The sequence below is a fragment of the Callorhinchus milii genome, unplaced genomic scaffold (genome assembly GCF_018977255.1).
Source record: "Callorhinchus milii isolate IMCB2004 unplaced genomic scaffold, IMCB_Cmil_1.0 Scaffold4, whole genome shotgun sequence".
Classification (NCBI taxonomy): Eukaryota; Metazoa; Chordata; class Chondrichthyes; order Chimaeriformes; family Callorhinchidae; genus Callorhinchus; species Callorhinchus milii.
The window spans coordinates 79,598,911-79,611,521 of record NW_024704745.1 but is presented as its reverse complement, the minus strand read 5'-3'; the positions used below and the strand labels follow the sequence as shown (position 1 = coordinate 79,611,521).

General features: G+C 45.2%; 1 protein-coding gene across 1 annotated transcript in view; it reads left to right on the top strand.

The window, feature by feature from the left end:
• Window positions 1–12,611, top strand: part of dhrsx (dehydrogenase/reductase (SDR family) X-linked) — a 94,333-nt gene that overhangs the window by 24,774 nt on the left and 56,948 nt on the right.

The following is a 12,611-nucleotide window of genomic DNA, read 5'->3' as shown; positions in this document are numbered from 1 at the left end:
ATACTTTGGATAACCTTAATTATCCTTATTATATGATCTAACAGCATGGCGAGACAGACTTGAGGGGCTGAATGGCCTACTTCTCGTCCTATGTTCCTGTATATTAAGCACTCTGATGGGTTTCCACATGTGTCAAGGCACCAGACTGACAGAACCCTCCCCCACCGAAAGAGTGAAGATCAGAAGGGATGGTCAGATCAAGAAGGTCCTTTGGCCCATTTGACCTGTTCCTTCCACAATCCCCATTCTGCCGTCCTCCCATCACAGCATCGAGGTGTTATTTAGAAGCGTTCCAGTGTCCTGGCCCCAGCCCCCCTGCTGGTGACTAACCTCGTTCCACTTGCTGTTTATTCTCTGGGTAAAATAAATGTTTCCTCGTATCTCCTGAAATTGCCCTTCGCAGCTCTGTACCTGTGCCCTCTTGTGCTGCAAATATAGTGTTCTGGGTTTACTTTCTCAGTCCTGTTAGTCTCTTACATACAGTACCTCTATAAGGTCCCCTCTGAGATGTTTTTTCTTCAAGGCTGAAGAGCTCCAACTTGTCTAATCGTTGCTCCTGGCTCATTCCTCTTAACACTGAGGATCATCCTCATTGCTCTCTTCTACGCTGCGTCTAAGTTTCCCCCTCCCCCACTGTTGTATAATAATCGCACTGATTCATAAAAATTGCCTTTTTTAAAAAAAACTGAGAATCATAAGAATAATCGTCTTTTGACTGAAATGATCGTTTTGTTGGAGTTGCCCTTTGTGATGGGAGCGAGTTGTGTGTTGCATTCCTGAAAGAGATTCCCAAATAAGATTGTGAATTTAAAATGCGTAGACAGTATTGAGAACGTATAATCTTATTTTTTGAGGGGAGGGGAGGGGTGTGTGTGGTGGGCGGGGGGGTGGGAGTCTGGGAAAGAAGAGAGAAGTTACTGTATATCAGATACACAGATATTTTGCCCGTAAGGTATACAGGCGATTCACTTTACAGGATATTCTGTGAAGCGCTTTGAGACGTCTTGAAGACGCAGTGGGGCACTATATCAAATGCAAGGATTATTATTATTAAAAACAGATGACCAGCTGTACACTGTAAAGTCAGAAACTCGTTAAAGTAACCGGGTGTTTAATTTTTAACGTTGCCGTAATTCATACCTTTGACTTTGTAAAAAAAAATACAGATTATAACGTGGCTGTGTGTAGCCCCGAAGTGAAAGTGTTTCAAAAACGTTTATATTTCTAGTTCCTAGGGTAAGGGTGAGTTATTGAGTGTTCCTTAGGTGTTCGCTAACCGCACTCATGTGCTCAAGGGTTTGTTCATAGCAGGACAGGGATGGGGTGGGGGAGAGAGGGGACAAAAAANTAAATTGTTCCAAACAATGTGTGACGGACTATATGCCTTTACTGATGAGAGGTGCCAAGGTGCCGATCACTTTAAAGAGCGAGTTGAGATATCCAAGCAGAAAAAACAACTAAGGTGGCTTGGTTGAAGCCGTAATCCGTCAAATACTGTACACAATAAAGTCTTCTAAAAATGATCATTGTTTGTTTGCGGTGTTGCATTATTTAAAGACGAGAAGGGGAGTTGGGAGGGAGGGTGTGGGGGGCAGGAAAAGGGAGGAGGAGGGTTTCGACCGCTCTGGTTTATTTAAAATGGTCTCTTAAGGGTGGTGTTTCCACATGCTGTGGGATGTCCAACTTGTGTCTGTTCTTGAGACGGACAGAGGAAGAAACGGTAGAATGTTAATTGAGTGGAGATCCGAGCAGATCCACAGTACTCCAGGGCACTGCTGATGGCTCATCAGTAGAACTTGAAGGCAGACCAGTCACTGGGAGAAGGGATTCTTCCCACTCATCCCCAGATAAGCTTTCATTCCTAAACCATAATGGGCGGGTGGTCAGTGGTGGACAAACAGGAGGAAGCTTACTCGTGCTTGGCGATTGTAGGCTACAGGGTTAAACTCCAGTAGTATTCCAGTTCGCACTCCGGCCCCAAATCTTGCCAACCTGCGTCTAAACGCTCTTGAATTAGGTAATCAGAGCGCGTCCCTCTGGGAGAGAGACTGCACTGTGTACCGGAAAAATGTGAAACTTGAATATGTCAAATTGGGGAGGCGTTGTGTTGGCGTAGATACTGTCTTACAATATTGTCTGTCTATTCAGATGGATGTTAAAGATCCTGTGACATTATTAGAAAAGAGAGTTTCTCATGGTATCCTGCCCTGACAATTTTCCCGATGAAATTGGTTATCCACAAGTTGACGGCTGTGTTTACTGCAAAAACAGTCATCATCACTTGATGGTAATTACCTGTGAAGCTTTTTGACATGTCTCAAATATGCTGTGGAGTTTTGTAGCATATTGGTTAGAGCACTTGCCTCGCAAGCGAGAGAGAGGACTTGGGTTTGATTCCTGGGCAGGGCGAAACGTTAGGCAAGTTTCCTTACTCCACACTCGGTTTACCTAGTAATAATAATAATAATAGCAATAAGTAGGAAACCGATTTTTAATCGATTGGCGGATCCCTTTTCCGGTTGTAACGATCCCTTTAAAAAACAAATACTAATTTTGTAACTCAACCCACGGCTGTTTGTGGGACAGACGCCGCTGTGCGCAATTGGCTGTGGCATTTCGTCCACAAAATATACAGTCAATTCACTTTACAGTGTATCCTGTGAAGCGCTTTGAGACGTCTCAAGGACATAATAAGGCGCTATGTCAAATGCCAGGATTATTATAAATGCGAGGATTATTGTTAAAAGTGGAAGTCCTGTTTATAAGGTGGTTGTTGAGGAATGGGGAGGGAATCCATGAAATTCCAACCTGCATTGTAATGGGATGCGACGAAGAGCTGCTGTTGGCCGTCTGGCTTCCTGCGTTAAAGGATGGCCAATTTCTGGGTAATCGATTCACGCCGGGAACACTTCCTGTTCACTGGCACATACCCTCTACGCAGGAAGCAAAAATCATGATATCTTCTAATTAGCGCAAACAGCAGGTGTTGGTCGAGAGTCAATAACAGATGGTTACTGATGCAGTACTTGGGACATTAGTTTAGAATCAGGGCTGTGGAAATCAACTAAATGTGTGCAACTTAAGTGGCAATCGTGAATGAGTGAGTGCCATTTGGAGGCACTTAAGACTGCACGTTGTACGCCAGGAGCTTCTGTTGCTGTTACCTTTCAAGCTGTTAGGAACAGCAATGGGACCAACGTTGGGCAACATGGTGCTTGCACCACCCTGTAAATGTGCAAACATCATTGCTCCCTGATCGTCCTTTCTGCACCTTTGCATTTGAGAGGACTTGAATTCAGTGCTTCTCCTCCAGCACAACAACAACAACAACAAGATTCCATTTATAGAGCGCCTTTCACGTCAGGAGGACGTCCCAAGGCGCTGCACAGTTGGGTCATGACCCGAGCAGGGGGGAAATGGTCAGGGTGAGGGGAGGGAAGGGAGGGAGCGAGGAGGGGGGAAATGGTCAGGGTGAGGGGAGGGATGGGAGGGAGCGAGGAGGGAGAAGAGAGTCGAGAGGGGAGCTGAAGGCTCGGTCAAAGAGAAAGGTTTTGAGACCGGCCTTGAAGGAGGAAAGGGAGGAGGCGGCGAAGGCACTGGGGGATGGAGTTCCAGAGCCTCGGGGCTGAGAGGCTGAAGGCCCGACCACCGATGGTAGGGCGGTTGGGGCGGGGGACGTGGAGCAGACCGAGCCAGAGGAACGGAGGGTACGGGCAGGTAGGGAGGGGGATAGTAGGTCAGAGAGGTAGGAGGGAGCGAGGCCGTGAATGGCCTTGTAGGTGAGGATGAGGATCTTGAAATCAATCCTCTGGGTGATGGGGAGCCAGTGGAGGGGAGCGAGGGTGGGAGTGATGTGGCCCGAAGCCTGGTGCGGGACAGTACACGAGCTGCAGAGTGTAGGTAGTGGTTTGTCCTGTATTCTGTGCCTTTGTGTGTTATTCGGCTTTAGACTAAGTAATTATGGGTTCAAACCCCATGTCAGGGCTTTGACATTGTATAGTTTAGGCTGGTGCTCCAACGGAGTGTTGGGGGAGTGCTGCACTGATGTAGGTCCTGTCTGCCTGTTCAGGTGGACGTTAAAGATCCCATGGCACTATTCGAAAAGGAAAGGGAGTCTCTCTCTCTCCCCCGTGTCCTGGCTGACAATCCCCCAAATAAAATACTCACTTTATGTCTGTTTGTGAGGCTTTGCCGTGCACAAATTGGTGCTGTGTTCGCCTACAAAATAAGTCGCCACACTTTACAGCGTGTGAAGCACTTCGAGACATCCTTTCGATGTGACAGGTAAAAATTATACCAAATGCAAGGATTGTTACTTATTATTGTTTACTTCTGTACTACCTGTATTTTTGAGGAGTCCTGGATCATATTGGTTAGGCACTCACCTCACAAGCGAGAGGACTTAGGTTTGATTCCCGGGCAGGACAAAATGTTAGGCAAGTTTCCTTACTCCACACGCCTCTGTTTACTCAGCATTAAGTAGGAACCCGGTTGTTAGTCGATTGGCGGATCGCGTTCCGGGGGTAATAATCCCTTTTAAAAAAAAATTGATTTGGTCACTCAATCCACGACTGTTTGTGGGACGCTGCTGTGCGCAATTGGCTGCCGCGTTTCGCCCACAAAATGTACAGTCAATTCATTTTGCAGTAATATTCTGTGAAGCGCTTTGAGACTTCTTGAAGACGCGATAAGGCGCTGGATCAAATGCAAGGATTATTATTATCTTATTGTGAAAGTATTCTCAGTCGGTCATATTGTTTGCTGATGCAGTGCCATTGGTTTATCTTGAAGAGATTTTTTGTTCTACACTGACCAAGTCTAGGAAAATGTTAACAGTAAAAAGGTCAATGCAAATAGGCGCACAGTACAGAAATGTGTTTGTGGAAATCTGTCCTGTGTCTTCACTGAGCAGTAAATGCCAGATTTTATATTAGATTTATCAATGAAAGCTAAACGTTTTCTTATTCCTTTTTCATATCTTCATGACTGTTTGGAACTCCACTCCATCTGCTTCGCGCCCCCCCACCCTCTCCAACCCCCACCCACACTTGCCTCCTTCAAGCCCATCTCAAGACCCTCCTCTTCAACCGCGCCTTCAGTGCCTACCCTCCCCGCCTTCCAAATCCCCCTGACCCCAACCCTCAGTCCAAATCCCTGACTGTCCAAGGCCTTGGGACATCCTCCCGACATGCCGTGTAAATATCATTTGTTGTTGTTTGTGGGACTTTGCATTTGCCTAACAAAACACATTCAGTACATTTGCAGAAACACATTGAGACGTCCTTTTTGACACGAAAATCTCTACATCAAATGCAAGGATCATTATGAGCCCAGCTTGGAATTTCACAACGGCCGAGAGCGCTTGATGCTGTTTAAGAATACTATTCTGTAAAGAGCCTTAAGCCAAGATTTCACTTCAGTCGGAAATCAGCTCTCGTTGTGCGATTAATCTCACAGTAGAAAATAAGTGAAGTGCAACATGAATCAGCTCACAGTATTGTATTTTTATGATCTATATTGTCATGTGCAATATTTCTCCCTTAACTTTTCTTCTCTGCGAATGCAAAACTATCCTTAAGGGGGTGTAACCGGGGTACACTTCAGCTGAGCTGGCTCCAAGGTGACCTGTCCACTGGCATAGGTCAGAATATTGGAATCTACTTGCTAAACCTTTATAAGTCACTGGTTAGGCCTCAGCTGGAGTAGTGTGTCCAATTCTTGGCACCACACTTTAGGAAGGATATCGAGGCCTTGGAGAGGGTGCGGAGGAGATTTACCAGTATGGGACTTTAGTTATACAGAGAGACTAAAGAAGCTGAGATTGTTCTCCTTAGAGCAGGAAAGATTTAATAGAAGTGTTCAAAATTATGAGAAGTTTTGATAGAGTAGGTAGGGAGAAACTATTCCCACTGGCTGGTGGGTTGGTAAACAGAGCACATAGATTCAAGATAATTGGGAAAAGAATCAGAGGGGAGACGAGGAGAGTTGTTGGGGTCTGGAGCACGGCCTGACAGGGTCAGTGGAAACCGATTCAATACAACTTTCAAAAGGGAATTGGACAGATAGTCGAAGAGGAAAAATTTGCAAGGATATGGGAAGAGCACGGGGGAGGGGGACTGATTGGGAAGCTCTTCCAAAGAGCCGGCACAGACACAGTGGGTCAAATGGCCTCCCTCTGTGCTGTGATATTCTATGATTCTATGATCCCTCTGTGAGCGCTTTGTAGTGCGTTTCCTGAGCCAGACAGATCTGCAATACTCCACAACACCGCAGGAAGTTTGCCAGAGAGTAGTTGTAATGGTAAACGATGTGGTACCATTACATGATGAGCTACCCCAACGCTCCGGCCATTCCTTGGACATCCTGTGATTAGCTGAGCAGGGTGCGTCCTTCCAAGGAGAGGTTCCACACCTGGGGATTTCCATGCGAAGATGGTATACATACGTGGAACTCTATCTGGTTTGGGTACTCTTAAACTTGGAGATGGGTTTCCCTGTGTGTCGGACATCCGACTAACCAAAAAAAATAGAAGTTTTTAGTATTGTAAAGTGATTCGTTATTACATTCCAGGCTATAATATAATGTTATATTCAATAAAAACATGTCCTTGCATTTGATACAGCACCTCTCAGTTCAGGAGGAGGTCTCACAGCGCTTCACAGGATTGACTTTAAAGTGTAGTAAATATGTGTTCTGCAGGGGAATGAATTTGGATACACCTTTACTGCTTTGATCCTGATATTTCACGATTTGTGATTCCAAAAATATAACTTGGTCACTTCAATCTACGACTGTTTGTGGGACGCTGCTGTGCGCAATTGGCTGCCGTGTTTCGCCCACAAAATATAAGTCAATCCACTGTTCAGTATATTCTGTGAAGCGCTTTGAGATGTCTCGAAGATGTGATAAGGTGCTGTATCAAATGGAATTATTACTATTATGCTTCTCTGAGGACTGGAACATCAAAGGGAAATTTGAATGAAGAATCAGAACTCTATCCAGCACTGAGGACTTCCTGCCAATTCCCCCGGCATCTGTTAGGCTAAGAAACATCTCCTGTTTGCTTCCTGTTTGCAGCCCTCTGATATCTCTCCGTCTCACAGGGATTTGGGGTCCGATTCCTTGTGTGCCTTCTGCTCATCAAGTTCCTCTGTCAATCTTACAAGAACTTTGCTGTTTCCTCACATAACCCCAAGTGAGGCTCAGATGTTCACCGAATGCTGAAGAGAATGTTATAACATAAAGGAATCCTTGCAACCTTATTACATCGTTGAAAAGTCTCAAAAGTGCATCACAGGACCCTGTGACTGTGTATTTGCAAGCGAACATGGCAGTCAATTTGCGCACTGCAAAGTCCAGCGAACAGCCAAGACGTGAATGGCCAAATATACCTGAAGGACTGTAGGCCAGGACATCCGAAGAAACTCTGCTTTTCTGGGGGAATTTAACATCGGCCTGAACCGCACACACATGGGACCTCGGTTTAGTGTCAGAGTTCTCCAGCGCAGTGGTTAGAGAGAGGACCCAGGTTCGTTCCCGGGCGGGACAAAGCATTAAGCAAATTTCCTTAGTTCACACACGCCTCTTTACCTAATAAATAGATAGGAACCCAGTTGTTGGTTGATTGGCATAGATCGCTTTGCAAGCAAGAGACCTGAGTTCAATTCCAGGCAGGTCAGGGCGAAACCTTGGGCAAGTTTCCTTACTCCACACAGAGCCTAATAATAATCCTCCAAAACCAAAAACAATAATAAATTGGTCATTTTCAATCTACGACTGTTTGTGGGACATTGCTGTGCGCAATTGGCTGCCACGTTCGCCCACAAATATACAGTCAATTCACTTTACAGTGTGTTCTGTGAAGCGCTTTGGGACGTCCTCCCAATGTGAAAAGCGCTATATCAAATTCAAGGATTATTATTATTTCCATGGGTAATAATTCCGTAAAAAATATTTGGTCACTCAATCCATGACAGTGGAACACTGCTGTGCGCAATCGGCTGCCCCGAGTTTCGCCCACAAAATACAGTCAATCCACTTTACAATATATAACATGAAACTCTCAACGAAGCTATATCAAACGTAAGGATTATTATTAATAGTGTTTCATTGAATGTTGGTATCTGTAACTCCTGTCAGCCTAGACAGTCAGCCACAACCTCCTAACTCGAGAAGCGAGTGGTCTAACAGACTGAGCCGTTGCAGCTAATTGCGCAGTTTCTGAATCGCAGTGGCATATATCTGGTGCAGATTGTGAATGTTTTGGGCCAAAACTTTGAGTACTGTGAGTCTAATCATGAATAATAATAATAAACATGAGCAAATCTGTTTCAGCCCCCACCCCAAAAAGTTTTTAAATCGTTTGTTTTCAGATGTGACTGCCAATCTGTGCCAACCTGCTCACCACTTAATAATAATATTCCTCGCATTTGATACAGTGCCTTATCACATTGTTGAAACAACAACAGCAACGTGCATTTATATAGTGTCCTTCGCAAGGAGTTGTGTCCCGGAGCACTTCACAGAATATACTGCGTGTGGAATAAGGAAACTTGCCTAAGGTTTTGCCCTGAACGGGAATCAAACCCGGGACCTCTCGCTTGTGAGGCGAGCGCTCTAACCCCTGAGCTACAGGACTCCTTTGGGAGGATTGGAGGGGTTGTGACTACCCATCCCTTCCCGCGTTTGAGAGATCAGATCATATCTAATCTCCTCTCTCTCTCTCTTTATGAAGAAGAAGATGTAACAACATTCACAGCTCACAAGGCATTGAGACACAGTCTTATCCATGGATCAGAGGGAATGCGTTATCACGTAGCCATCAGCAGTATAATCCATTTCTCTCCTTTAATTTCCTGTATTGTTTTGTCTGGAGGGTGCAGGGGGTCTGATTAATAGATAGCAAAGAGGTGGATAAGTACAGTTTGAATTGGCGGTGCTAATTACTTTTTCTGCTGCTAACACCAGCCTGTTTGCCTGCCAGATGGCACATCTTCTGCTCTGCAGTTTGTTTTTCATCCTGTTTTTTTGGCTGGAGAGAAAGCTTGTGTTTTTATAGTGCCTTGTCACTGAATTACTGAGTGTTCCACATGTGCATGGAAATTTCCATCTGTCTGGAATGGAGTGTGCTTCCTCTCTCTCTCTTTCCCCCCACCCCACCACCCCCTGGGGAAGGATGGACCTTACATGTTTGGCCCAAGAGACGAAGCACTTCTACTGCTTAATCTAATAATAATAGTGATAATAATAATCAAGTGCTCTGGGACACTACCCAGCACAAGGGGTGCTATATAAATGCAAGTTGTTGTTGTAATAATACAGTACTTGCATTTGATATAGTACCTTATCACACTAGAAGGATGTCTCAAAGCGCTTTGCCAGATTTACTGTGAAATGTAGTGACTGTGTATCTGTAGGAAAATGCAGCAATGCACATATCAATATCCCAAAAACAGCCATGAAACGAGTGATCAATTGTGTTTGGGGGATAATTGGCCAGGCCACTTGCTTCTCTTTTTGAATAGTGCCACGGGATATTTAACATCCACCTAAACAGACACAGAAAGGGTGAAGGTTTAAGGTGTCATATCTGAAGGACAGATACATCCAGCCTCCCCTTTCCTGTCACTGTCCTGATTAACATCACGGTTCCATTTAAGTCCTCTCTCTGTTTTCTAATTACATTACACTTTATCCAGATTGAAGCCTGATGCTCAGCTAAGCAGAAGATCAAACTTCTCAATCAGATTGTGTGCATCCTCCTCACTGTTTCCTCTTCTTCCTATTGTTGATATCATCTGCGAACAAGGATGATTTCCAGTTGATTGGGATGTGCCTAGACTACCCTCCTGCACCTCAAGTGGATCCGTCCCAAGATTCTTGTTCAGACCTTCAAATCCCTTCACCATTTGAACCAGTTCATTAGCAATCTTCTCCAGCCCTATTTTCTCGCTAATGCCTCTGACTTTTTGGTCTATTGCATGACCCTCCTTCCCTCCCTCCCTTCCTTCCTCCCTCCATCTCCCTCTCGAGTCTTCAGCAATTGTCCCCATTTTCTGGAACTCTCTCCCCAAATCCTTTTGGATTGTGCCTTTCTCTCTTTGCCTTCAAACCCTCTTAAAAACATCACTTTGGTTAACAGCTCTCAAACCCCCCCCCTTTCTGACTTGCTCAAAATCCATCATTGTCTGTGTAATGCTTCAAGAGATTAATTGCACGTGAAAGATTTCAAGGAAGTTTCCTATTACCTACCATCCACCTAGCGGGGGCTCAAACCCGTCAGATGTCAAATGACCAACTAATAATCCAACTAATAATCCCTCCAAAAACAACAAAAAATAATAAATTGGTCATTTTCAATCTATGACTGTTTGTGGGACATTGCTGTGTGCAATTGGCTGCCGCGTTCACCCACAAATATACAGTCAATTCACTTTACAGTATATTCTGTGAAGCGCTTTGGGACGTCGAGAAGATGTGAAAAGCGCTATATCAAATGCAAGGATTATTATTATTATTATTATAATGACTGTCCTCCTGAGGGGGTGGGTGGGGAGCGGGGTGGGGGGTGTTGTCTTGGAGCTGAACTGGCTCCAGGGTGACCATGTTTGACAACAGAATGTCAGAATCGAGCCAGTCCTCTATGGCGGACTCGGGAATCCGGTCTGGTTTTACCCCACACAGAGCCAGCAACATGCCAGCAATGTGTTCTGAGTGCTTTTCCGCCCTCGTTTATTAGAGCAAGTGAGCGGAGCAATAAAATTTGACAATAACAACTCGTCTTGAAAAGAGGGATCGACAAAGGTTTTTGCAAAAGAACTTTCATGTCTCTTTCTCTCTCTCTCTCACCGGTTGTGGCGTTTTTCTGGCACTCTGGTCTTATTTCCAAATGCAAATTCATTTCAATCTTTTGTCGATGCATCTCACCTCCATGCTGCTCCCTGGCCTCTACTGCAATCACCATTATAGAGCTGCTGAAATGAAATAGAGAGCGGATAAATGAATGATGGCCGGACGGACGCTTTTTAACACACGTTTGGGATTAGATTGTGGATGTGAACAAAACCTTCAGCTCAGAGTCAATGGGTGAATGGCCTGTTTCCAAGCGGTAATATTCTTCGATTCCACGCACATGTGTTGGGGGGAATGGGAGAGAAAGAGGGCGTGAATTTAACATCATAAAGATTTCCAAGTAAAGTAAAGGGAGAATCATAGAATTATGCAGCAGAGAAGGAGGCCATTCGGCCCGTTGTGTTTGTGTCGGTTCTTTGAAAAGAGCTTCCAACTCAGTCCCACTCCCCCCTCTCACCCCATAGCCCTGCAAACTTGTCCTCCCCAAATAATTATCTATTACAGTCTGATTTTTTACCTATATAGGAGAGGGCTACTAGACATGGGATAGCTACCCTGCCAAAAATGATTCATTCATAATTCATAATCAGCTTGTATTAATATAGCGCCTTTTGCCACATCAGCAAAGTGTCCCAAAGTGCTTGCTGGGACTTACTGTTGTGTGGTGACCGGGTGTCTTGTAGACCAAAGTTTTGTGCACAGCATTGTGAACAACAACAATAACTTGCATTTATATAGCGCCCTTCACAAGGGGTTATGTCTTAGAGCGCTTGAAATGAATGACCAGTTTTATCTGAGGGATTAACAGCGAGGACACCTGGAGAGAAACGCTCTTCTCTTTTTGAACCATGCTATGGGATCTTTTACATCCACCGCAAGAGGCAGACGGCATCTCAGTTTAATGTCTCATCCGAAGGACGGCACCTGCAACACTGCAGCGCTCCCCCAGCATTGCACTGGAGCGTAGACTGCGAGCTCACAATCTCGACGTGGGGCTGTTTGTCTTGAATGCATATCTTTCTGACTCTGAAGCGCGAGTGCTGCCAGGCTGACATTCTTGAATCAATGACAGGAATTTGCATTAGAACATTAGACACATCAGGTTAACAGCAAAGCAGCTCTTAATATCCAGCCCTTCATGTTGCTAGAAGTCAAACCTATTTCACGCTGAGCTTTTGTGCCTGACCCCTGTAAGGCACATAGAATAGTTGGCATTTGGTAGGAGCATGCGACTGAATCACTGGTGTCTGGTACGTGACATTATTAGCGCTCAAAATACCCAGTTTCACCTTTTTTGTTTGTCCCCATGTTAAATTCATGATGAGTCCTTTACGCTTAAAGCATTTGGCAGCGACCAGACCAGTGTACGGTCTCTCCGTCAGCTTCCCCCTTTGTCAGGCTTTATTGTTCTTCGCCGGGCACCCTCTCACCTTTAGCGAGAGGCTTTGCTCCAGCACAGACACAAAGCTCATCTCTTCAGAAGGTCCAAGTGCCTTTGGAATTCTGTGAGCGTCCAAGTCTATTTCAGCAGCTGCTCATCTGCTGTGACACGATAAGACTCTCTCTCTCTCTCTCTCTCTCGCCATCCCATCCCATTCCACAGCAGCGACTGTAAACCTCGCTTCTGGCCACTGTTTGCCGTGCACCTATGACACACAGCGTCTGTTATGAGTGACGTAGAAGGGGCGAGAGGGAAAATAATGTACAATAATAACCCTTGCATTTGATATAGAGCCTTATCACGTCTTCGAGACGTCTCA